This window comes from Monodelphis domestica, chromosome 4 (assembly GCF_027887165.1).
Source record: "Monodelphis domestica isolate mMonDom1 chromosome 4, mMonDom1.pri, whole genome shotgun sequence".
NCBI classification, from domain to species: Eukaryota; Metazoa; Chordata; class Mammalia; order Didelphimorphia; family Didelphidae; genus Monodelphis; species Monodelphis domestica.
In genome coordinates this window covers 196,719,335-196,747,113 of record NC_077230.1, presented here as the reverse complement: position 1 = coordinate 196,747,113, position 27,779 = coordinate 196,719,335, and the positions used below count along the sequence as shown (strand labels likewise).

At 36.0% G+C, this 27,779-nt stretch overlaps 1 protein-coding gene and 1 pseudogene across 4 annotated transcripts in view; one reads left to right on the top strand and one right to left on the bottom strand.

Moving 5' to 3' along the window:
- Positions 1 to 27,779, top strand: part of PDE1A (phosphodiesterase 1A) — a 455,171-nt gene that overhangs the window by 139,150 nt on the left and 288,242 nt on the right. The window lies entirely within an intron of this gene.
- On the bottom strand, positions 21,747 to 22,205 carry LOC130458862 (jupiter microtubule associated homolog 1-like; annotated as a pseudogene).

Here is a 27,779-nt window from a genome sequence, read left to right as displayed (position 1 = left end):
CCCAAGTGTTCCATGACCTTGGTGATCTATTAGGATGATTAACATATGGATGAATCATTCATTCCAGTGCTTGGCACTGAATTACAACTGTGTCCTCCTTTCCATCTTCTAGAAAAAAGAACCATGAGACTGGAAAATAGAAGAAAGGTACTAGTTTGTTTTTATATTGTTTTGTTTTTTAAATAATCCTTACCTTCTGTCTTAGAATTAATACTGTGAATTTGTTCCAAGGCAGAAGGATAGGAAAGACTAAGCAATGGGGGCTAAGTGACTTCCTCAAGGTCACCTAGCTAGAAAGTGTCTGAGGCCAGATTTTAATTTAGTACCTTCCATCTCTGGGACTGACTATCCACTGAACTCCCTAGCTGACGCCTGGTCTTTGTTCTTTTTCATCTTTCTTTGCCTGAGTCTTTCATTCTAGAGTGTTAGCATAGATCAGAATCATGTAGAAATTTTTCCTTGTTTATATCTTGGGTTTGCCAATATCCTAGTGCAGTGGAGCTGCTAATGGGCACTGAGGATGATGACGACTGCTAACATCTGCTTTTCTGACATGTGGGGAATTGTGACTTCTAATAACCCCACTCTTTGGTACTAAAGAGTGTGTCTGTGCATTCTATTCGCTAAATTAGGGTTGTGCCCTGTTTCATTGCTTCTGCTTTAAGAGTAACTGTGCCTCACATTTCGAGAGGGCTGTATTTCCTTGATCCTTACAACAGCTCTATTACGTAGGCAGGGCAAAGCCTTGTTTTACAGATAAGGAAGGTAAAACACCAAATATTTGAGTGATTTTTCCCACATCAGCCAACTGCACGTTATTCCTGGAATGCTCTCTCTCTCTTTCCTCCCCTCTGCTTCTCAGAAAGCGTAGCTTCCTTAAAGATTTTCCTCATATGCCACATTCTACAGGAGATCATTTCAGGTATCCCCAGGGTATACTGATTTCCAGATCAGACTGATCTATTGGATATTTGGGTAGAGTATAAGAAGCATTATGGATACTCCCTATCTTCAGCCATTAACTCAGATACTTCTGAGGACTAGGAGATTCCCCTCCTGAAGATCTATGGTGAAGATGCCTGAGCCTTTCAAAGATAATCTCCAAGAGCCTCTCATCTTCTTGTAAGGTGTCTCCATCTTATACTGTAACACTTTTTCTGAGCTGGCAAGTGCATAAACCAGTGGAAAGAGCAGCTTGTTTTCTTAATGACATTTTTCATTGTTTTGTAATGAGTAAAACCTTACTTTTAGAGCACCTGAAAAAATTTGAGGATCAAAACGAATTGCAAGACCCTGGGCAAGTCACTTGACCCCCATTGCCTACCCCTTGCCTCACTTCTGTCTTGGAGCCAATACATAGTATTGATTCCAAGATGAAAGGTAAGAATTAAAAAAAAATGCAGGAAAATTTCTTAGATTACCTTCTTTTTGTTCCTTCTCTTTTATATTTATTCCTTTTCATCTGTATGTATTCTATAGTCTTGTACATATGTGGTATTTTCCACATTTGTCTCCTGAATTAGAATGTGTGCTCCTTGAAGGCAGGGTTTGTTGTCGCCTTTCTTTCCGTCTCCAGAGTTTAGCTGAGTGCCTGACACACAGCTTCTTGACTGACTGAGAAAATTAGGACATGACAGAGACAGAATTAGAGAAAAAGTTTTCTGATTCTGAGTTCACTCTTCTTTCAACTATCTCATGCTATAAATAAAGGAACAACTGGCGCCCCAGTGCAAATTCTTAGATCAGGAGGCAAAGGTTGGTAATATAGTAGGCAAACATTTCCTTTTCTATGTGGCTAGTTATTAAAATGTACAACTGAATAAATAATAGACAGTGCTGTCAGAATTATTGGTTCTAATTATGACTATTTCCATGGAAAAAGGTCCTGAAAGCAGTAGTCACAGAGATGAAAGTGTGATAAAGCTAGAAAGGGAATGCAGATGAAAAACCAATCTAATACAATTAGTGTAATGACTATATAGGCTTCTGGAACTCATGTCAACTGAGTCCATTATGCCCCAAATGCAGACTTAGTATCTCAGACCAGTATATACCCAGGGGATTGGGAAATACTGTATAAATATTTATAGATCCACAGAGCTATGGTATAATCTAGTATAATATGGAATCATAAATGCCTGAGCATTTGCCTTGTTCCTAACAAATGAAACTCTATGTTATACTCTAGTTCCAAAAGTTTTTTTATCATGTTGCCTATATAGCCAAGCCCTTGGGTAAGCCCTACCAGATATTCAGTGTGCTTTTTGGTTTGCCCTCTTGCTTTACCTTTGTAGATGACTATCTCAGAAACTAGAGTCCTGCTGTGGCTAGCCCTTGCCTCTGGAGTGGGCTTCCTATGACTTGGTGTAATATCTCTTTAAGCCTTACTTAAATCACTGGAAATTGACTCCATTAGATTATGAGCTTCTTGAGAACTCTTTTTTTTTGAGAGCAAGGACTATTTTTTGCCTTTCTTTTTGTCCAGTATAGATGATAGAATAGATGCTTCATAAATACTAGTTGATTGGTGGCTTGCTATCAGACCAACTAACATAATATTTACCTCTCAGAACATCTTATTTTATGAAAACAACCCTTAGGCCAACTGTTTACTCATGTGGAGTACCAATAAAGAAGAAAAGATACTAGTAGCAGAGGGAGAAGAGATCCTGTGAAAGGCCTCCCCAATACTCTACTCAATTTTCTAAATTTTCTTCTTTTACTGAGAAATGGGTTTCCACCTTGATAATGTTATCAGATCTCTTAGCTGGGTTAAAACTAAAGTCCTCCTAAGTAAAATTATTTGTTTAATCTAATTAAATTTAATCCTAATCTGTTTGACATCTTTCAATTGCTATTCAATTCAATAAAATCCCAGTCCATTGAACCAAGATTCTTCACTGTCATAGTCATATAGTTCAACTCCTTCAGTTTGCATATGGGGAAACTGAGGCCTAAAGTGATCAAGTTATTTATACATAATCACAGGTAACATGTGACAAGGTATGAATATGAACCAATTTTTTCTGACTCCTTGTACATAAATAAGTAAATATAATTATATATAGGGTAATGTAAAATCTCTTCAGGAAGCTAAGGGTATAATAACTATGGGGAACAGAAAATATTTTATGCAAGAAGTGACATTTGAGATGTGCTCTGAAGGAAACTAGAGATTTATGTAATATATAAATTAAAGATATTGGGGAACAGCTTGGGCAAAGACATGAAAACAGGAGATGGAATGTCCTATAGAGGGGAAAATGAGCAGGCCAACATGACTAGAGTAAAAAGTGCTCAAAGAGAAGTAAAATGAAATGAGATTGGAATGGTGAGCAGGAAACAGGTTGTGAGTGTTTTGTATTTTATGCCAAGAATTTTATATTTTTCCCTAGAGTCAATGGGGAACCATTGAACATTTGTGTGTGTATGTGTTAGAGGTGCAGTGAAGAGGCAGGAGGAGTCAAAACATCAGAAATGTGTTTTAAGAATATTAATTTGATAGCTATGTGGGGAGATGGCTAGAGGCCAGCTACATACATATAGATCTAAAGTATTGTTTTTATGAAATATATACCCAACAGGGGAAAATAGGAATGATATTAATTCCTGTTTCAAAGTAAGAATGAATGATAGAGTAACTCAATGCTATCCAAAATTGTATTATAAAATTGTATTATGATCATTCATGTTTGGAAAGCATTGGGGTATTTTAAAAAGTTGTTCAAACATTAGACCTTAGGCCCTGTATTATAGTTGTTTTAAGTGTTATGGATCTGTTTATTTTTCAGAATAAAAAAATTAAAATGGATTTTAAAAGAATGATAGCATCTCTAATTTCGTAACCTTATACTTCAAGGGTCATCTAATGCTTCTTTCCATTACGTTAGGGGTCCTAATTTAAGAATATATAGACTGTGTATATCTGAAGGGCTGCTAGGTGGTGGAATGGAAACAGTGCTGGGCCTAGAGTCAGGAAAACTCATCTTCCTGAGTTCAAATCTGGTCTCAGATACTTAACCTTTGTATGGAGTCACAGAGAGCTGGATCTGACTGAAAAATGCACATTCCTGCTCCAATAGCATTGCTTCCATCATACTTTTACATACCTGAAATATGCCTTTATCTTTCTTTTCCTTTTATGGTCCATTTCAATGTGACCCTTTTTAATGGGGCCTCTTTTCACCATTCCATCCCAGTGATTTTTTTCACCACAGCTTTTATTGTCCGAATCACTAATTTGGCATTTGATCAAATATTTTCTTGAGTACTTCTCATATTATCTCATGTTATAAGCAATTTAATTTGATGAACATATTAAGTACTTGTTATGTGAAAGGGCCGTTTCCAGGGGTGGATGTAAAAGGGGACAACAGAGCTGACTCTCAAAGAGTTTCTATTCCACTGGAAATAGGGTTGAGGAAATGGGCATGGATTAGTCAAGACAGGGTAATTTGATATGGGAGAGAGCATTAACAACTTGAGATCATAAAAAGCTCCACTGAAAACATGGCACATGGAGTTGTGTTTTGCAATATGTGTACATATACACAAACACAGTACACCCACAAATATGCATGTATATGTGTATATATATTTATTATATCTTATACACAATTGTTTTAATTTTCTTTTTCCCATTAGACAGTGAGCACCAGAAGCTTTATTTGTCTGTTTTTACCTTTCTTAGTATTTTTAGCACTTAACATGCCACCCCAAATCTAGATGACGTGTCCAGCAAGGACAAAAGGACATTTTCTTGTGAATATCTTCAGAAAGCTGGATTCTTGTTTATACATAAAGAAAGAGTAGAAATACCTACCAAGACAAGGGTCTCAGCCAGGTTAAATGTCTTGGGAACCTGGAAAAAATTAACTGAACTTGAGAACTGAACTGCCTGACCTTCAGAGTTTGGGGTTTGAAAAAATGAGTTGATTTGCTTGGAAATATTGCTCATAAATAACACAATCCAACCTTATTTTTCTTCAAAACTTTTTCAAAATGAGCAACTTTTTAGACCATGTGCCTTGATTTATGATCCAGAAAATAATAACTTCATTTCTAGTTCTAGGTCTTAGGAAGGCTATGTTACCTACATGAGCGGAGATTCATAATATAACATAAGTAGGACTAGGATTCAGGGGTTTCTCATATGTGAGAGGGAACTGTGGGTGCCACATGGTTAATAAGAATGCAATGAGATCAAACCTAAGAAGCAGAGATCTTTTTACTTTACATATCAGGTTATTGTAAGAGAAAAACTTGAAAATCTGTATGCCAAGAGAATTGCCAAAGTCAAAGTTTCGGAGTTAGTTTTCAAGTAGAAAAATGAAATCTTCCCTTTCTGTTAAGAAGGATTGCCTTAAGAATCACATTCTGTTTTGCTTTCTCCTATTGGAACAACAGACTCCAGTAAATTGACCTAGAGAAGAGTGAAGAATGTACTCACCTTAGGCATCATGTGCCCACTTTTCTGTGCCCAGTGATTGTCCTTCAAAGAAAGAAAAAAATTGATGTTCCCAGGCTGAAGCAAGGGATCCATTTTAGTGTATATGGAACACAGAGTTTCCAAATTCTAGATTTCCTCAGGACATTTTCCAAGCATATTTTGCTTTTTGTGGAACACATTTTTCCCTCATCTATTGTGTGCTTAGTGACAATTAATAGCCCAAAAGTAAAACATGCATTTCCTTTCCTCTTCTGTGGTAGTAGGGGGTTGGAAAGTTTCCAGATTATTTTGATTCCCTTTTTTTCATTTTGAGAAGTTTGTGTGTGTGTGTGTGTGTGTGTGTGTGTGTGTGTGTGAAAGGAGAAGCACTGATTTGAAAAAAAAAAAAAAAACCTTTCATGGCATGTGCTGCTGATGTGATGCCTGGCATAATGGGCTTTTTTGGTCAGGGACAGTTAGGGAATTGTGGAAAACTTCATGTTTTCTAGATAATCTCCATTGAAATTTGGTTTTATAGAATCATGGGCCTTGGAGTTGGAAGGGACTTGAAAGATCATTGAGTCCAACTTAAACCTAAATAGGAATTCTTTAAAAAATATACCTGACAAACAGCCATCTAGCCTTTGCTTGAACTCTTCTGGAGAAGAGGAAGCCCCTAAGCTCAGAAGCAATCCATTCCATTTTTTAGTGTATCTAATAATTTGGAAATTTTCATTATATCAAACCTATATTTATCAATTTGCAATTTTTACAGTATTCCTTTTTGTTCTGTCTTTCATGTCATTTGGTAGGCTAGATCTTTTAAATTGTCTTCTGAAGATAATCAATGACATCTACTGTGGTTTGTGTTTATGTTCTAAAACATCATTGGAATGACTTTTTCAGTCATTAATGAATATTAAAAATTTTGCCTCCTAATGTGATTAGAAATCAAGAAGTTATGGGAAAATTTTAATATATGTTGTTAAATGAGAACAAAATTCTGCTTTCTTGACTTTCCCTCCTGCCCAAATTTATTTCCTCCTCTGCTGATGCTTTTCCTACAAAGTGGAATGCTGCTTCTCTACTCATTCCCTACATTTGAAATCCATGTATTGCTCCTGTAGTTCCAGCTCCATTTCTCCCTCTTCCATAAAATCTCTCCCCAGGCTACTCCAAATGTCTTTTATCAGTCTCTCACTGTTTGATGAATTGTAGTTTTGTGTCCCAAACTATTGCAACCCCTTGGAGTTGTCCTTGATTCTACTGTTTCCCTCATCCTAAGTGGCAAGCAAGCTGGACTTGGAGTTAGCAAGATAGCAAGTTGGAGCCTTACCTTAGACACTTGTATTATCATGGAGAGTTAAACTCCCTCATTTGCTCCTCACTAAAATGCAGATAAAAATAGCCCTTGCCACACAGCATAAAGACTAAGCATATAGCACCCAATGCATGATGTTAATGGATCATATTTCTATGTAAAGAAAATGCAACAGAACAACTGTTATTGTTAAAATGAGGCAGTGTGATGTAGTGGATAGTGTTAGGCTTGAAATCACTGACAAGTACAAATACTGCTTTCAAGCTTACTAGCTATGTGGCAATGGAACTCTCTAAACCTCAGTTTTCTCAGTTGTAACTGGATTTTTATTATATTCATTCTATTTCTGTACTCTGATTCTCTGTCTCCATTTGTCTCTCTGTCTCCCTCCCTCCCTCCCTTCCTTCCTCTCTCTCTCTGTGTCTCTCTGTCTCTCTCTCTCTCTCCCTCTCTTTCTCTTTCTCTCTTTTCTCTGTCTGTCTGTCTCTTCCTTTCTCTCTCTCTGTCTCTTGCTCTCTCTGCTCCCTCCATCCCCCATCTTTCATGTCATCTCATGTCATCTGTTGTGAAACAATTTTTAAATTGCCTTCTCAAGATTATCAGTAATATCAACTGTGCTTTGCGTTTAGGTCATAAAACAGTAGCAAAAACTTATCCTTGTTGCTAAGGAGCAGAAAATTAGATGGAGAGAATAACACCCAAATGCTTATATTATTTTTCTGAGTCTAGAAGTCTTGACTCCTCACAGACTTGCTCACTTACAGCTGCTCAGCAGTTGTGGCCACCCACAGAGAAGTTTGTTAGCATGATAAGACCAGTCCTGCCTGAGCTTATAGAGTCTTTTCCATTGTATTCCACTAGGCTAGAATCATGGAAGATTAGAGAAGTTGGTACAGTTTTATTTAATTCTGTCCCTGGAATCTGGAATTAGATAATTATAATACTGAGTGGGATAAAATAAAATGACCATCCACCCACATTACAATGGCAAACCTGGAATTTATAGTCCCCAGAATGAAAAGACTTACTTGAGGACACACTTGTAGTAGGTGAAAGCCAGAATTCAAACTCAGCTCCTCTGAGTCCAAGTTTGACACTACTTCTATCACAGATCTTACAGATCAACAAGATATTCATATCAACATTATATGTAACACCTACATCCTACCTAATGGATTTTCATGGCATCAGAGTACTGAAGACAATACTATGTTGAAATAACACAATTATCAATTAAAGAAAAACTCAGAGTTATCCATTACTTACATATTTCTTAGTGCTACAGGAAGAGTAGCATAGTCATGGCATCCAGACATACCCCTTATCTAGGACTGTTTTATCCAGAAGAATGGCCTGAGAAGGCAAATTATATTCAACTCTGCCGAAAAGGAAACAACCAAGTAACTGTTGTGCAAACTTGCATTTTAATAAGATGTCTTGTTTTTGTTTGTTTCAGAAAAATTCCTATAGAGTAATAATTCTGGGTCCTTCTTCCAGATTGAATTTCTTGCTGGTTTCTCTAGGTGTGAAATGGAGAGAAAAGGGTAAATACAGAAAATACTGTGTGATAATTGGCTCCTAATGATCAAAGAGCTATTGCCTGGAGGAGAAGATTTTTTTTTGTCTTTCAATTAGAGTCCTGTACTATTTTCCCATGGTTGGTTGTTGTCTGCCTGCCTTTCTGTCTTTCTCTGTTTCTTTCCCTGACTGAACAGGCACTATTTTTCTTTTGTTTCCCATTACAGTACATTCTTTGGGTGTTTTTATTGTCTTCCACTATAGCAATTCTTATAATTTTCAATTGCCATTCTTTCTTGATAGATTGCTTAAGATGAAAATTTGACAGGGTCTATTGAAAATAATATAATTATGAAGTCTCCAATGCACTAAATTTCTTATAACAAAACATTAGCTCCTCATTTTTTCCTCTAAATCTTTGGGGAATCTAGCAGAAAACACATTTTCCATATACATTATTCCTGGGATAAAATATAATTATTCTCTTTTCTGCTTTTCCCTCTGGATCACCTTTGACTTGGGACCAAGTCTTTCTAATTTTTTCAAAGCAGATCAGGAAATGTTTACTGATCATATTTTATGGATGAGTCTTTATGCCACTATTGTACTTAAGGAGAGGGCCTAGAGCTTCATCCCCAGAGCCTTCAAATTTAGAGGATACCAGCAGCTTTTGTACTCCAAAGGCTAAGAGATCTCAGTTTAGTACCTAGTTAGCAAGAACAATGAACTAATTAAAATAAAAATCTATCAGATGGCATGTTTTCTCCCTCTCACCAGAGGATATATTCCAGGTTACTTCCTTTTCAGCCCTGCTCATTCTCTTCCCCAGAAATGGTCTTAGGGTTTCTCCTTTGCACTCCCACTACACTCATTTAATTTTTGATTCAAAGGTAGTTCATGTTCCTTGCCCTAGGTCGCCCTAGGTCCCAGAACTGTTCATTATGGTGATATCCTGTGCTAGGCATTATGGAAGAAACAAACAGCAGTAGTTGGGGATATCTGACAAAAGCACATGCAAGAGATAAATTATTCACAAATCATGGATTCAAAATGAATGGTGCAATCAGCAAGTCTTTTGTGTTCAGAGGAGGGTGTAATCACAGCAGGTTGATCACAGAAGAGCCCACTGTAGAGGTAGAATTTAAGCTAATGTCAAAGGAACCATAGAATTTGTAAAGGTAGAGAAGAATATTTAGGTATTTCAGCTGGGTAAAATAGTATGGACAAGGGTGTGAAAGGAGGAAAGTGTACACCTATGTATGGGACAGGGAGCAACCCAATCAGGCTAAAGAAGAAGTTTCTAGAAGCCAAAAATACAGAAAACTAGAAAGGCAGATTTGGCCAGTGTGAATGAAGGCTTTAGAATGCTAAACTACTAATGGCTTCGGACTTAATTCTCAAGGAAATGAAAGCTTCTTTACATAATTACTTTTTTAAACTAACCTTAACTGTTGTTAATAATAATAATAACTTTGTAGGGTTGGACTCTTAGAGGTTACTGAGACCAACTTGATATTATACATGAATAATTATTTTGTTATTCTAATAATGAATATAAAGTACCAGTACCACAAACCAGTAGTTTCCAAACTTCTTTGAATGTAGACTACTTTCAGTTAAAATATCATCACTTAGCCCAACATAGGTATATTTATGTGTTATAAATTATATAATATACTATTGCACTAATAATGCACTTTATGAAACTTTTGCAAACATAGAAATTAAAAAGGATGAGAGAAAAATGAAATAATATTTGATACTGGAGTAAAGAAGGAACCTCTGGATTTTTTAAAATATATTTTATTTGATCATTTCCAAGCATTATTCATTAAAGACAAAGATCATTTTCTTTTTCTCCCCCCCAGCCCCCCATAGCCGACACGTAAATCCACTGGGTATTACATGTTTTCTTGATTTGAACCCATTGCTTTGTTGATAATATTTGCATTAGAGTGTTCATTTAGAGTCTCTCCTCTGTCATGTCCCCTCAACCTCTGTATTCAGGCAGTTGCTTTTCCTTGGTGTTTCCACTCCCATAGTTTATCCTTTGCTTATGAATAGTATTTTTTTCTCCTAGATCCCTGCAAATTGTTCAGGGACATTACACCGCCACTAATGGAGAAGTCCATTATGTTCGATTATACCACAGTGTATTAGTCTCTGTGTACAATGTTCTCCTGGTTCTGTTCCTCTCGCTCTGCATCACTTCCTGGAGGTTGTTCCAGTCTCCATGGAACTTCTCCACTTTATTATTCCTTTGAGCACAATAGTATTCCATCACCAACATATACCACAGTTTGCTCAGCCATTCCCCAATTGATGGGCATCCCCTCGTTTTCCAGTTTTTGGCCACCACAAAGCGCACAGCTATGAATATTTTTGTACAAGTCTTTTTGTCCATTATCTCTTTGGGGTACAGACCCAGCAGTGCTATGGCTGGATCAAAGGGTAGATATTCTTGTGTCGCCCTTTGGGCATAGTTCCAAATTGCCCTCCAGAATGGTTGGATCAATTCACAACTCCACCAGCAATGAATTAATGGAACCTCTGGATTTTAAGTAGGGAGTAACATCATCAGACTCATGCTTTAATAATATCAGTTTGTTAACTTTGTGCAGAATGGACCAGAGAGAGAAAGGGATGAGGTGGGGGAATAGAGGGGAGGAAAGAGAGACAGAAAGAGATAGAGACAGAGATTAATTAAGCACTTACTATGTATGGGATGATCATTCTCTTAAACCCTCAAGGAGCTTATATTCTAATGGAGAACACAGCCCATAAAAGGGGAAAATGGTTGGGGATGTACATATAGGACAGCCTACTGTGGAAACAATGAGTATAAGGACTCTGAGAGTAAAGAGCAAAGAATGAATCTTCTAGATGTTTTGGTAGCAGAAATGGCAAGCATTGCCTGAGCAGAATGAAGAGTTCAGGATAACAACAGTCATGAACCTTCTAAAGATACTTGGAAAGATGGGGGTGGTCTTAAGAGAATTATGGAAGTTTAGAAGAGGTCGGCTGTGGTGAGAAGGTAAGTTTAGATAATGTACAGAATTCTACATTTCAGCTCACAATGTAATCCTGTTGACTTATGTGCCTCACTCTATTCCATCAAAACATTAAAAGGAGGTTGGGGGGCTCTTACTCACTGGCTATGGCTATGGCATGGGCTATATCCTATCTTCCCACCCTTTAATAGTTGATCATACATCTCTTGGGGGAATGCCACTACCCCATCCCTTTGGAGATCTGTTATAAATAGTAAAATTATATGATTTAGACTTGCTGTGGTGAACCCTAGTGGGGAAGGAAATTAGTATTTGATAGGTATCTAAGATGTGCAAAGTGCTCAGTTAGCTAAGCACTTGACAAATATAATCTCATTTGATCCTCACAACAACCCTGGGAGGTAAGTGCTATTATGCTATCCATTTTATAGCTGAAGAAACGGAGGCAGACAGAGGTTAAATATTTTACTCAGAGTTACACAACTGGTAAGTGCCCAACACTAGGTGTGAACTGAAGGCATAGATATCATCTAGTTAAATTCTTTTTTTATATATGAAGAAATAGCCTCAGAGGTTAAGTTTAACTACCCCCTTGCCCCCAAAGAGGATTTGGCATAACTAAATAAAATTTTAAAAATGTTTTCTTCTTGGACCTTATTTATGGAAAGTACTTTATATCACAATTCTCATATTTCTTCTTTTTATATGACAAAATCCTTGAAAGGGAAGATTTTGTGCTCTGTACATGGATGGAGAGAGTGGACTGGTTAAGTGGACTGGAAATGAAAAAGAATAGTTATTTCAAAAATGTTTTTTTTGGCTTTCAAGACTATTTAAAACACCACTTTAATGTTAAATCTCATCCCTATCAGTCCTTGAATCATTAATGCTGATGTTTTGAAATAGCATCCCAAACCAAAGAAGGTGCCAACAAAATATTCACTGTAAATGAGGACTATATTTTCTCATAATTTTGATTTTTCATTTGATACTTCCATGTTTAGGATAAATTAGGGACCAAGGAAACACTGTAAAAAGTATTATTTATGGTAATGGATGGTTACTATTGATACGGGGAGAGGGATGCATGTATATAGAATTAAAGATATAGATATAGATATTAACAATCTATATATTAACAAAGATATAATAATATAGAATCACAATTGCTTCTCTGCAAAGAAATAAACCCTTAAATAATTCTGTGGCAGTAATGTTAAAGTTGTCTAGGGAAACTCTTCAAAGAAGCAAACTATTCTCTCAGCTACACATGCTCCCCTACAGATTTATTCATAGATGCTCAAAAATATCTATTTTCTATCCACAGTGCCTGCTTAGGTTGGAGGTTAGGTTTCATTGTGGACGACAGATTGCTCTTTTTCTTTCCTAGAATAGGAAAGGTAGGAAAATTCCCTCTCTCATTTATCTCTAAAAAGGAAAGAAAAATGTATAGAGCACAAAATCTTCACCATGATAGGAACTGAAGGATGAAGAGAGTGGACTGGTTAAGTGGACTGGAAATAAAAAAAAAGAATAGTTATTTCAAAAATGTTTTTTGACTTAGAGACTATTTACCACTTTAAAGTTTAATCTCATCCCTGTGCTCAAAGATAATACTTTTTTTCTAGCTTACTATGAAAATGTATATTTTTTCTGTGACATTTTCCACTATTAAATGGAAATTGATCTTTGGACCTGAAATCAGGAAGCTCTTAGTTCAAATATAACCTCAGATGTGTATTAGTTGAATGGTCCTATGTAAATCATTTAACCTCATTGCACCCTAGTTTCTCCATCTATAAAATAAGTATAATATTAGCTCCTGGGGCTGTGGTAAGGATTATATTAGACAATATTTGTAAAAGAAATGTAAACTTTAAGGTACTATATAAATGGTAATTGTCATCATCATTATTATTGTCATTAATATTATTACTAGTGTACCCAAAAGGCAGTTAGGTTGCACAGCATGACAGGTCCAGAGTCAGAAGGATTTATCATCTTGATTTCAAATCTTACTTACTAGCTTACTACACGTGCTAGCTGTGTGAAATGAGCAAATTAGTCTCAGTTTCTTCATTTGTAAGATAACTAGAGAAGAAAATGGAAAATCATGCCAGTATATTATCAAGATAACCCCAAATGGGGTTATAAAGTGTTGTACATAACTAAAACAACTCAATGAAAATAATTATGCAAAAAATGAACCCAATTGATAACAGATATGGGCTCTTTGCCACTCTACACTGATGAAATTATAGATACTAAACATGGAGTCATGAGATTTATAGGTGGAAGGGTTATTGGATAGCATCTGGTACAATTTATCCATTATCAGGTGAGGAAACTGAGGAATTTAACAGAGAAATTAAGTGAATGTGTAAAAGGTGACCTGGATTAAGTGGAAGAAAAGAGATTGAATTGAGATACTCTGATTTTAAATCTGGTGCTCTTCTACCTGATTTAGACTCAGATTATAGATATTATCATCTAACTACAAACATAAATCATTAAAGTTATTTGATTTTTCCTCTATTGTAATATTTATTAGTAAAAGAAATGGAGGATTGGAAAATGGGGGATAATGGGAGGTTTGTAGAGGGGTATGGAGGAGTTGAGGGGAGAGAGGGAATATTGCTTGGTGAAGCAAAGGAGAGAGATGCCCCCTGCTGAGAGGAAGCAGCAGGGGTCCAACAAGGACTGTTTGTCCTGGAATGACTGAACTGAAGTTCAGCTCCCTCTATGACCAGAAAAGATAGTCCACTTATCTGACTGCAAATTAAAATAATATAAAGTTTAATAACCAGTTGGGATTGGAGTTTTTTTCCTCAGCTTCAGAGTTGAGGCCAGGCCCCAGAGGCTGGCAGAGGGTTTCTCCCACTCCTGTCTACTCTATATCAGTCCTACTTTGTCTAATTCAGAATCTTAGCAGTAGACAGCAAGCAAACAAGAACAGTTCTGACTTTCAGAAGTAATTGGGCCTGAATCTTCGGGCTGAACCAAGAAGAGGCACACCACATCAGACTGGGCTGAACAAGCTCCTCTCTCCTCCCCCACTAGCAAGGAAGACCCAACCCAGCAGGAAGGAAGTGCTAGTCACAAGACCCAACTGCCACTCCCAGTTGCCCCTTCCTCCACCAATTATCAGTCTTGTTTCCTTTCCACACTATGCATGAATATACTATTTGAAAATCATCAGACTTCCATTTATAGGTAGTTAAAAAATTACATTGATGCTATAAATTGTATTCCTATTATGAGGATCATTATTTTTGGAGATGTGGTATCTGTAGAGAACACCTTCAATGTGGAGAACTTCACCAGTGTAGAGAAGTGGGGAGACTCATTTTGTTGGGTGGTGGATAATTAGTGACTGAGGAAACAATTCCAACTACACAATTTATTAGCCAAACAGGCATAGTCATTGAACCAATAGACTCCCCAATCATTCCAAAAAAACCCAATACAGAGTGAGACAGATTTTTTATGTATTAAAAATAATGAATCAAGTAAAACCAATTAATTAAAAAAGAACAATTAACAGGATACAAAATTAGGTCATTTGATTTTTAATTGGAAGATCATTTAGAGATTTTTCAAGTTAGGATAGGGAGAGTAAACAGGAGCAATTCTTTACATTTCTAAGAGGCTTTTCACTCCCCGTAACCCCAAGTAGCTGTATTTAATCAGAAGAACAAGGAAACAATATCTGAATGGCCAGTATGGATCCAACTTTCAGATAAGACCTATGGGTAAATTGATATCTATCTATCTATCTATCTATCTATCTATCTATCTATCTATCTATCTATCTATCTATCTATCTAATATGTAATATATATTAATTATTTTGAGAAAACTCCTTGAATCAATATTTAGATCTGACTAGATTTCTGGTCAGCATAACCTAGGTCCTTAATTATGGATCACTAAGCAAAAGGTAGAGGAGATCCAGCTTCCCAGCCATACAGCGCTAGGTTCAAATAATGAAAAAAAAATAGTTTTCTTACAATTCCAATAATTAAAAAAATAAATAAGACAGAAATTGGACTAGACCCATAACTGAATAGAGAGGGAACTGAGCTAGCTCCAGAACTGAGTCACAAAATGGAGCCAGTGTGGTTCACTCAGTTCCTATAGTTGATTGTTCCAATCTGTAACAAAGTCCAGGACAGGTTCTTAGATGGTGAACAAATAGCATAAATGCCAGGAAAAGAAGAGAGAGAGAGAGAGAGAGAGAGAGAGAGAGAGAGAGAGAGAGAGAGAGAGAGAGAGAGAGAGAGAGAGAGAGAGAGAGAGAGAAATGTAGAGCCAGAGACAGCTTTTGGAAATTTCTCACTAGCTCAAGTGAAGCTTCCGGTTTCAGGGTTTATTGGGAAAACCAATACACATTGATTATTTGATTGACACCAGGGATAGACAATGGAAACACTACAGTGGGTTACTTCAAAGTTACAAAGTCCAGTTCGGTTTTAACAGACGAGCCAAATTTTTGTTACAAAAGTTCACTGTGGAAACATCATTTTTTCTCTTGGTTCTTCAGTCCTTGTGATCCCTTCTTTGATGAAGATCAACAACTTATCTGGAACTTTTACTCTTGGAGAGTTGAATACGTTTTTGAAAGATTAAGTGATTTTTCTATGATCAAGGACAGGACTTAAACACAGTTCATCCTAACTCCAAGACTGGCACTATATTACTGTGCCTCTAATGATGTTAATAATGGCTCACATTTATATATCATTTTAAGGTTTATAAATTACTTTTCTCACTATTCTAGAGGTGTATAGTCAAAGTGGTACTGTTCTGATTTTATAGCCAAGGCTCAGAAAGTGACAAGGTCAAGGAATTAATAAATAGGAGTCAAGACCCAAAATCAAGTCCATTGATTAAGTTTTCACAGTATCAGTCTGTATTCCTATAAGATAAAACTTTAATATAGCAACACTTGGAAATTACTCTTTGTATAGGTTCTTTTCTATAAAAAATATGTCCATGATGATATAATATTTAAATAACATAATTTGAAAATAGGAAAATAGTTTTAATTTATCTAATAAGATATTGAAGCAGTATGCTAATAACTGACGGATTATAAGTGGGTAGTACACTGATAGGGAAAAATCAGTGGCATTGGTAGAAAACCCCAGCCTTGCAGGTTTATTCTTAGAATCCTGAGGAGAGACATAGTCAGCTATTATCTAAGGACTTCATCCATCCATGCCATGTGATTGAGAGTTGAGAAGAAGACCTGGAGGGGGTCCAAAAAATAAATGTATGCATATATATATATAAATGTAAATATATAGATGCATACATATGGAGAAAGAGACAGAATGAGAAGGGATTTTAAAATTTGTATAATTATACTTTGTGTACTTTGTGTAAAACTTTTTATAATTATGCCATGTATACTTTTCCCTTCATGTATATGTGAATAAATTTGTATATGTAGCATTATATGATTAGTAGAGATTTAAAAAACAAAGTAATGATGCCATGTGCCTATATATTAAATATACCCACATATATACACACAATCATGCATACATGTATATAATATAAAGACACATATAATTTAATAATTTCTCTTTTTACTTCTAGTCTGCTAATTCTCTTTCCCTCATTTTCTTATGGTAAACATTTTATGATTTTCCATTTTCTTTCATTTTTGAGAAAATGTAAATTATAATGTTTGTATACATGCACATATACACAGAGATATGCATGTAAATGTCTAAGAGACAATTCTCTAGAAAAAAGAATTCATGATCCACTTTAAAATTTAATCTACATTAACATTTTTGCACTATCCATCACTTTTCAAAATCTAGAAATCAATAAAACAAATTAAGTCCTGATTTATAACTTTAACCAATTTCTGAAGTGTAAATGTTTGTAATGAAAATTTAACAATCAACTCGTGGTAGCCAGTTTAAGCTGGTTCTATGTTAGTACTATATATATATGTATATATTTACATATACAGTGATGTGTGCATATGTAGGTATTGAGAATTTTTAAAACCATGTCATCATAGTATATGCCCATTTCCTTGAAGGGAAATAATTATGAAAATTAGGATCTGTGGTATTCTATATTCACAGAAAAAACATTTAGAAGACATTGTTGAACTCCTTGTGGTTATTTGACTCATTTGAATGAAAGAGTGGATGAATAAAGCACTTATCAGATCTTTACTCTGTGCAAATCATTATGTTTAGTGTTAGGAATAGAAGTAGGAAAAAAACACAGTCACTGCACTCAAAAAAGCTGATATTTTAATGGCGAAAACAACACATATGGAAGGTTCATCTGTAAATCAGATAGAAATCTCCCATGGTCCTTAAGGTACAATATCAAAGCTGAAGGTAATGCCTCTTTAGTATTCTTTTCCCCGACAGAAATGAAATGTTTCTGAGATTGAGCAGTTTTACAATTCTGAAAACTCGTGACAAGAACTTTCTTTTCTGTGTCTTCAGTAGATGTCATTTTAGCACCAGCAGGAGCAGTTGCCAGGCTACATCTCTCTGGGAATTGCTTCCCAGGATGATAGTGTGTGATGTACATGAAAGCACTTGACTTCAAGAACATTAAAAATAATAATTCATTTTTGTTCCAACTTTTGAATTTTTTCCTTCCCTCTCCCCCTCCCTTGGATTCAGGGTCATAGGCTGTCTCCATCTGTCTGAGGAGATGTGGTGATATGGGTATGACTTGCCTCTCCATCAGTGTGCCTTGTTTCAGTTAGGTTGACTTATCTGCCTTGTGATTGGAAGTCAGTGACATTTGATGGGGATGATTGGCCCTTTCTCCACAGAAGTAATGGTGATGGCTGTAGGGCTGATCTGGAATCAGGAGCAGTGGTTTGAAGTGGGGGTGTCGCCACTCTCAGGGTTCATATCTTTACCTAAGTCTGTTATTAGCAGATCATCAATAGTTGTTGCTGGTGGTGATGCGATTTCTCTATTATGATTTCTTCCCTTAATTTTGGCTTCAAGGGAATGGACTGGAAGCTGATCTACTATCTGAGAGGTCACTGCTATTTCCAAGGCTCTTAGGTTCAGAGACCTGGGCTTCTTCTGGTTGGTTTATATATGGTACTTACTATTCTAACATTTTGGGACAGTTAGCTTAATAACCTTACCCTTGGCCAGTTGCCTTGGAGAGTCATGCCATTACTCAGAAAGATCAAGAGAAAATAATGGGACTGTGGAAATCCATGACCCCTTTTGGAAAGAGAACTAAGAGATTGGCTCTAATTGATGGTCTCTTAATAGTCTCATTTCTCTACAAATAAGAGTGTGCATGCACTCATTCAGTCAGCTATTCATTCATTATGAAGTCTTCAAAGATCACATGGTTAAAATTTAATTTTCATGAGTTGAATGAGTCAATTATAACTGAGAGATCTTTTTTCCTGACAAAATTCATGGCTTTTAGCCTAAGCAAGATACATTTTTATAAATTTCTACTTTTAAAAATGAAAATATGAAAACATGTTGAAATGAAAACATTTTTCCACCTTGCTTTTTGTTGAAAATGTACCCCTGAGTACTCTTATTTTGTGTCCCTATATGCTTTTCTGTCATTTTTCCTCCCACCCTTACCCACTGGAATAACGCATCTTTATTTTCTCCATTTGTGGTATTCTTATTACTTCAAAACCTTTGCTTATAAACCCCACTTTAGTATCATTTATATCATGAAAATTCAGCCAGATGGCCTTCATCCAAGGCCATCTTTCTGTCAGATATTTGGTCTGCTGGATATTGCTATCTCTGGGTTTGAGGAAAAAGAACTGGGCATCTAAAGCTAATGGCTTTCATGGTATTTCTCACTAGTTCCCTGGCCACAGCAAAAAAGGAGGTTTGATAGTATTTTTGAGATGATATTCTTAGAAACACTCACATATGAAATTTGTTCCAAGATAGGAGAGGGAGAGAGAAGAAATTGCACATATTTAGCTGTTGACGTTTCAGAACAAATTGGGGACTGCTTTATGAAATGCACTTAAGAAAATCCCTCTTCCATCTTTACTTCATCTTGAAGAAATAGTTGGCATGGATGTTGATCTAAGTATTCTTAAAATGAAACATTTCCTTCTTGGGAGGTAGATGAGGGCAGATACAGCCAGCTAAGAATAAGATTATTAAGATAAGTCAAAGTTGATGTGGCATCTAAAGTTTACTTAATGGCCAAAATATGTTCTAGCTTTCAATCAGCTCTGTGAATTTTCAATAAAGAAATGATTTCATGGGTACTTGTTTCAATACTTAACATTCTGAAAGTAGAAATTATCAAGGGATTGTCCTTGCCTATCCTGCAAATTGTCCAGCAGCCTGGGATGCTATTGGAGGTTTCAGCCTATAGCCAGCACTCTCTCAGTTTAGATCCTTTGTTGGAACAAATGAAGCACTTTTTAAAGGAAGATTACTTTACCCTAATAGCAAGGATATGCAACAAGGATACAATGGCTCTTAATTTCCCTGAATTATAGGACACACTCCCCCTTTTCTTTCTTCCATCTGGAAACATGCCAGTGACTGGCAAGGTCTCAGGCACCCACGAAGTCAGAAAGTCTCCTTCTATATACATACTCTGAGATCTTTCATGCCCACAAATCAGGAAACTGAATCAGGGAAGCTGAGGCCAATCGGGTTGCATGAGGTGGGTTGGGGAGGAAGCTCCCCTCAGGGTTAGGGAATATGCACCAAGAAAGCACTGGTCCAGTCACAGATGCTATTTAGGAGTTACAGTGCAAGAGATTTTGTGAAAGCCTTAAAAATCCTGCTATGTGCCACCTTCCTGGCATATGCTAAAAGCTTAAGCAAATGCCATGGCTTGTTCAGATTAAGAAGATTGCTCAGTTTCAATGCAGATAAAGACAAACTAAATACAAAATCACGTTTTCTTGATCTGGAACATTTAATGTGCAACTTGATAGAATCTCATATTAGAGAACTAAGATAATGAATATGTAGAGTTTTGTTATTAATATTCTTGGGGGGGAAGTGAGAGAGAAGACAGGCTGCAGGTTTTGAATAATATATTTCACACAGCCAATTATTTACACCCAGCCGCATTTTAATCAGGGAAAAGATCAGCTGCAGGATTCATTACAGTGGCATTATAAATTGCATTTTAGGATTTTAAAACAGAAAGATAAAATGGCTCTGGACTTTTCAGTAGTTTGCTCCATTATTAGGTGCATTGGATGCATAGGAAATGTGGTACAGTGGCAAGAACACAGGATTTGGAAAATGGAGGACCTGGTTGACCTTGCGCAAGCTCCAGTCCAGAAGACATGAGTGGAGAGAGTCTAGTGCCTGGCATATAATCAGTAAATAATAAATACTTGTTCTTTCAGTCCTCTTCTCCTCTGGGCCCCATTTTGTTCAGTTGTAAAATGAGAGTTTTGGGCCAGATGATATCTAAGGTAACATAGCTTGGAATAACAGATCTGTGGGACTTTAAATCATTAATCCAACCAAAAAACAACAGCTTCTGAGAACACTTCTAGTACTATAAGTAGACAGGGGTCGTAGAAGACTACATGAAGTGAATACATTTTCAGACAACTTTGTTGAATAGAATGATCCAAGTGAGTTGTTGGGTTTAGAGACTTTCTCAAGTTAACATTTTACCTTGTACCTTTATTTCCCATGATTCCCCAGCAACTAGTCATCCATCATTTAGTCATTCTTACCATAGCATGAAGATACACTTATATCTTTGTTTACATTGTCCTTTTCCTAAAATCACCTACTTTCCCCCATTTGTCTCCTACCTGTCCAAATCCTCTCCATTCTTCAAGTCCCTCAGCAAGTTGAACTCCTTTATTAAAATCTTCCTGATGATTCTAGATAGCTTAGTTTTCCCTTTCTTCCAAACCAGCCCTCCCAATTTGTCTCAGCATTTAAAGTCATAAGACCATAGGATGTGGAACTGAAACATCATTTCTCTTTATACTGTGTATAATTGTTTTGATGTAGTGGATGGTGAAGCAGCCTGAGAGTGAGGAAAGTTTAATTCAAGTCCTACCTCTATCAACTCTTGGCTATATGACCTTGTGTAAGTTTTTAGTGCTCTAGGGAACTTTTAAAAAATATAATTTGAAGAGATAGTTCCTTCCTACAATAGTAAAAGGACTTTCCTGGAAGTTCCCCAGAGCAATGAAATTTTGGGTCTAGTTGCTATCCTTGTTATTAGTTTGTTAACAAAACAATAAAAGTAACAATTGCTATTTATATGAACCTTGGTTGATACAGCAATTGTCTTAGGTAGGTGTCATTTTTACCCTATTTTACAAATGGAGAAATGAGGTTTAGAGAGATTGAATGAACTGCTGGTGCTTTTTTTTTTTTTAAACGCAAAGTCCTTTTTAATGAAAAAAATCTTCAAGAGAAGAATAGTTAGATTCCAATTGTGAAATTCACAATTATTGAAAGAAGAAAAAAAGTGATATTTAACCAAGGACTAAGCTAGACTTGCCATCAGGTGGATTTATTCTGGAAAATGCTGGTGCTGATGCAACTGGTCTGGGAACCGGTGAGGCAGGCACAGATTTCTCTTCATTGTGTCCTAAGTCAACTTATAAGTGTGCCCCTGTGTTTTCATGAACACCACCTTCTCCTTTTGGACCTAAAAACCAGCTTTATATGAGTTTCTTCAGAATCATCTCCATTTGAGTGATACTCTGCTAATGTGGCCCAAGAAGACTCAATTTCTTCAGCTCCAAAATATTAGATACCACTTTGTTTCTTCTTACTGGTTGTTCATTAAGCTCATCAGAGCCCAAACTAAAATTAGACCTACCACCAAGAAGATGTAACACCTCGAGGCTATTCCTGCCTTTGGGGTGGACGCCCTTGAGGGTGGTGATGGTGGTGGTGGTGGTGGTGATGATGGCAAAGCCAAGGTTGGATCAGGCAGGGGGAGTGGTGAAACCACAGTCTCTTGAATCAAAGTCCAGCACTTTTCAGTCTATGATACTGCATCTGGGGGATTTATTTTTAGAGATCATCTAGGTTAGTATACTTGCTTCAGAAATGAGGAGAAGGATATCCAGAGATGTAAAAGACTTGTTTAAGGTCACATAGACAGTCTATTACAAGATTAGCTGTGCTCTTATTTCCCAGGTAGCATGGTATTATGTGATCCCACATTACTACTCTTCATACATTTTGCATCTTAGCCGAATGGATTTCTTGTAGCTTCCTGAACTCAATATCCATCTCTTGTTTCTGAGACTTCTCATTGTTCATGTTCATCTACCATGCTGGAAAGGCATTCCTTCCTCATCCCCACCTCTTAGAAGCCCTGTATTTCAAGACTCAGCTCAGATGCTGCGTTCTCCATGAAACCTCTGATCCTTTTATCCATCTCCAAATCACACTTTATTTATTTATCTATGTACATATTCTGTACAGAGCTCACAGAGTACACACCTTTGGTTTTCTCCTCCAAATAGCTAGCTTCAAGCCTTGTACTTAGCAGGTGCTTAAAAAAAACGTTTGGCTAATTAAACATATCTTTACATTTAATAATAAATTAAACATGGTTAAACGTAAATAATAAACATAAACACAGATTTTTGTATTTTCTATTCAATTATATTATAAGCCCTTTAAGACCTTATAAGGCGTAATACTCTTCTGAAGGACTCAGTATGGTTTTGAGTACTTAGTAGGTGCAAAACAATGATTAGTTGGTTAAATGATTGAGGCCATGAATAGAAAAGAGTTGAAGATTTTATCTTTTTGCAGCCTTATATTTTTTGGATAATTTGACTATGATTTATTTTTGTTTTCCCCTTTCCCAATGTTTACATTTTTTCAATCTTTAGAATTTAATACAAAATGTAGTTGTATCTTGTAGTGGTTTCAGACCAATACAAATGCTTTTATCTGAGTCCTGTGAAAATAACATTAATCTAGTAGAAAGCTTTTTTGAGTGAGTAGTTAATTGTGTCTACTTCTCTTTTCTTCTTCCCTTTATGCCTAGGAATGAAAGGAGCTCCTTGATACCTTCATGGTGCTTCAGCTAATCCCCTTAACTCTGAGCTAAGCTAGAACTTTCATTTCAGTCAGGCATAGATGGACAGGGCAACTCTCTGTTCTAAACTTTAAGGGGAAGTCTAGGGAGGAGGAAGAAATGACTTTTTCCAAGTCTTTGCCTTATTCTCAGAGGAAAATTCTTCAGAAATCTCTGACAGTACAGATCTAAACAAGTGGAAAAATATTAATTGTTCATGGGTAGATCAGGAAAATATAATAAAAAGTGACAATTTTACCTGTTACTAGTTAATCAGTGTCACATAAATCAAACTGCCCCAAATATTGTATAGAGCTAGAAATAATAAGAAAATGGATCTGGAAGAACAAAAGGTCAAAGAAAATAAAATGTGAAAGAAGGTGACCTATCGTTGCCAGATGTAAAAATTGTTTTTCAAAGCAGTGCTCATTAAAATAATTTGGTACTGGTTAAGAGATAGAGTGATGAATCAATGGAATAGATTAGGTACATAATACCTAATAATAAACGACCATAGTAATTTAGTGTTTGAAAAGATCCAAGCTTTTGGGATAAGAACTCACTATTTGACAAAAACTTGGGAAAACTGAAAGACAGTATGTCAGAGAATGGAGATAGACTAATATGTAATGCTGTGTACCAAAATAAGGGCAGCATAGGCAAATGATTTAAACATAAAAGGTGATTCCTTAATCAAAATAGGAGAGAATAGAGTCATTTTCCTTTCATATCCATACATAGGGAGAGAATTTAGGACCAAAAGAGAGAGTATTGTAGAATGTAAAATGTATAAATTTGATTATGTTTAATTTTAAAGATTTTATATAAACAAAAACAAGGCAACCAAGATTAGAATGAAAGCAGAAATCTGGGGGTGGGGGGATTTACATTAAGAATTTCTGATATAGTTATCATTTCTTAAATATATAGAGAACTAAGTCAAATGTTTAAAAATATGTATCATTTTACAATTGATAAATGGATATACATGGATTCACATCAAAGGATATGAAGAGGCAGTTTTCAGATGAAGAAATCAAAGCCATCTATAGTTATATGAAAAATGCTTTAAATCACTCCTAATTAGAGAAATACAAATTAAAACAACTTTGATGTTTTACCTCATGCCTATCAGATTGGCCAATATGACAGAAAAGGAAAATGGTAAATGTTGGAGGGGATGTGAGAAAACTGAGGAGTTGTAGAGGAGTAGAGGAGTTGTCCTTTGATCCAATTATTCTGAATCTGTATCTAGCCAATTTGGAACTATGCCCAAAGAAACTCTATAACCTTTGATTCAGCAATATCACTAGTAGGTCTATATCCCAAAATGATAAAAGAAAAAGGGGGAGAGATCTAGTTGTACAAAAATATTTACTGAAGCTCTTTTTTTGTGGTGGCAAAAAATGGAAAACTGGAGAATGGTTGAAGAAGTTGTAGTATTGATTATGATAGAAAACTATTGTGCTATAAGAAAAGATGAGTAAGATCATTTTGGAAAATTCTGGAAAGACTTATATGAACTGATGCAAAGTGAGCAAAATCAGAAAAAAATATTTACAGTGACAGCAATCTTTTTTTTGACAAATAACTATCAATGACCTATTCTCAGCAGTGTGGTGATCCAAGGCAATCTCAGAAGTTCATGACAAAAAATGCCATCTATCCTCTAAGAAGGAACTGATGGAGCTTCTACGTAGACTGAAACATACTATGTTTTACTTTCTCTCTTCTTTTTTTTTTCATTTGAGATCTCTTCTACAAAAGGGCTAATATGGTAAAATGTTTTACATGGTTGCACAAGTAGAATCTATTTGATTGATTGCTTATTGTCTTGGAATGGTGGGGTGAGAGGTAGGAAGAAATAGAAGCAAAGCGGTTGGGAAGGATGAAAAACTGTGGAACTAAAAATTTTAAATAAAATAAATGTTAAAAATTGTTTTTACATGTAACTAAAGAAAAATAAAATATATTTTTAAAAAAGAAGTCTCTGACAGTAGAGTTTCATTGTGGGTATGAACAAATTATAGGAATGTTACAAAATTCCTTCCACTTTTATTTAATAGGAGCATAAGCACAAGCACATATTATTAATGAGCATGCAAGCATAAAGCAACAATTCATCCACTTAAACTGCCTACTTTTCTTGCTAAAAGAGAAAAGCAAAGGAGACAGACTTTTTTATGGAATAAAGATTTTAAATAACTATATTTTAAAAAGTTATATACAATTTTTCCCAGTGGGTGGTCCACTTTTAAGGTTCAAATATGTTTACTGAGTTGCTGTGCACAAGAAGAGATTGATGAAAAAGGAAATTCTTTACCATTTTAAGGTCTAATGTGAATGATTAACTATAGAGGAATGATACTGGTGATGACTATCTTGCTTTGAGGTGTTTTTTTCCCCTTCAAACATGGATTTATTTATTCTTATGCCTACTTTCTTCCTTGACATCAGAGATACCCATTTTGCTACTAGCCTGTCTGACTCTATGGATAAAACTAGGCACCCAATCAATACCAAAGCTAAGTAATGAGAGAATAAATTCATCAAGAATAATGGTGGCCTGCTTGCCTATTAGTCTGCTGCCTTGCCCATTGGAAATTTTGAGGATCCAATTCATACCTAGTGGAGGTTGCATACCAACATTCCAACCAGAAAATTATGGCTAATTGACCTTTCCCACTCCCTTGATATTGTCTATTCAGTATTTCCCTCACCTTGCCCCTACTGTGTAATATCCAACTTACCTCTCAATCTTCTGATCCTTTTTATCCCATTTTTTTCAGGGGGTACCTTGATATATCTCTTCTTCCTTCCCTTTAGTCTCACAAGAAAAGGTACTTTCCAAGCATAACATCTTCCCATCTGTGTTCTTGACTTTGTCTCCTTATCTTCTCAGAGACTTCCTAACATCAACTCTTTCTTTGCCATCTCTATGAACTGCTTCCTTTTGCCTTCAAATTAATTTGCTATACTTGTATAAAATTGGCTTCTCCTTAAATAATTCTTTCTTTTCCCTCCTCCAGAGGATATTTACCATATACTGCAGAGAAATTTGGCAATTTGTTCCAATACTCATCTTTCCTTCTTCTAAACTATCTCTATTGACATTCCTTCCATCTGGAGGGCCTACTTTCATGTCATCTTTCATGTCAATCCTATCCACACTTTAATATTCAAAGGTCACCTTTTCCATAGAGCCTTCCTTGTCTCTATAATCGTGTGGCACTTTTAAATATTCTTATAGCACCTATTGACATTCTGCCATGTATTGGAGTTTTGGGGGTTTCTTTTGGTGTGCCAATCCCACAGTGACTAAATTGGAATCTCCCTGAGGACAGAAGCTGTATCTTTTTTTTCCATTTTGCTACCCTCCCCAATATCTCCTATGGTTTCTTGCACATAGCAAGCTCTCAATAAATATTTGTTGTATGAATGAGTCAATGAATGAATAAATGAATGAATGAAAGACTGATGTTAGAAGCATTGCCTGTGGTCATGTAATAGTGTAAGGTTAACTGACTTATTTAAAGATCAAATCCACAATGTTTACCTGTTAATTCCATTTTAAAAATAGTTTTGCATACAAGTTATAGTTACTATACAAGGTTTCATTTATACTTTATCCTTTTCCAGTTCCCTCCCCTCCCTCCTGGCTTTTAAAAATGCTTGGTGACTTCCATTCCTGGTAAGAATTTTAAAATTAGCAGCAGCCACAAGAAAAGAAGTGGATTGTGTCATTAATTCAACAAATATTTATAGCAACACCATACTAGGCACTATGGGGAATACAAAGGAACATGGAACACAGTCATGGTCCTAAATAAACTGGCAATTTGGTTGACAAGACAAAACAAAATCTACAAAACTCAATGTTGACATTAATAACAATAATTATCTATTAAAAATCTAACTCTGGTGGTTCACTTGATAAAAATCTCACTCTCAAATACATATTTTCTGTTGATCCTGGAAAAGTTATATAATCAATTGGTGCCTCAGTTTCTTCACCTGTAAAGTAAGAAGTTGGGATTTAATTGTCTCTCTAATCCATGTCACCTCTATGTCACTGATCCTATGTGTCTTGGCATAGAATTATTTTAAAGGATAGAGCAATGGATTGCAAAATCCAGCAATTTTCAAATAAGCCATTGAAGCACAGTCCAGGATGGATTGTGTGTTTTTCATCTGAGATCCAGTCTAGCTAAGTTCAAAGAAGCTCACTACCTGAATATGAGCCATTAGGAGATTAATCATGAAGTTTTATAGCCTCACAAATTTATGAATCATTATGGGGAAGAAGTCAAGTTTAGCATAGGATTTGGAGTCAAGAAACTTGGTTTTAAATCCTGGGTTTGACATACATTAGTTGTATGACCATGAGAGTAGTTGCTTCATTTTCCTGTGCCTCAGTTTCTCATCTGTAAAGTGGGGATAATATTTTCAATAACTACTCATAGGG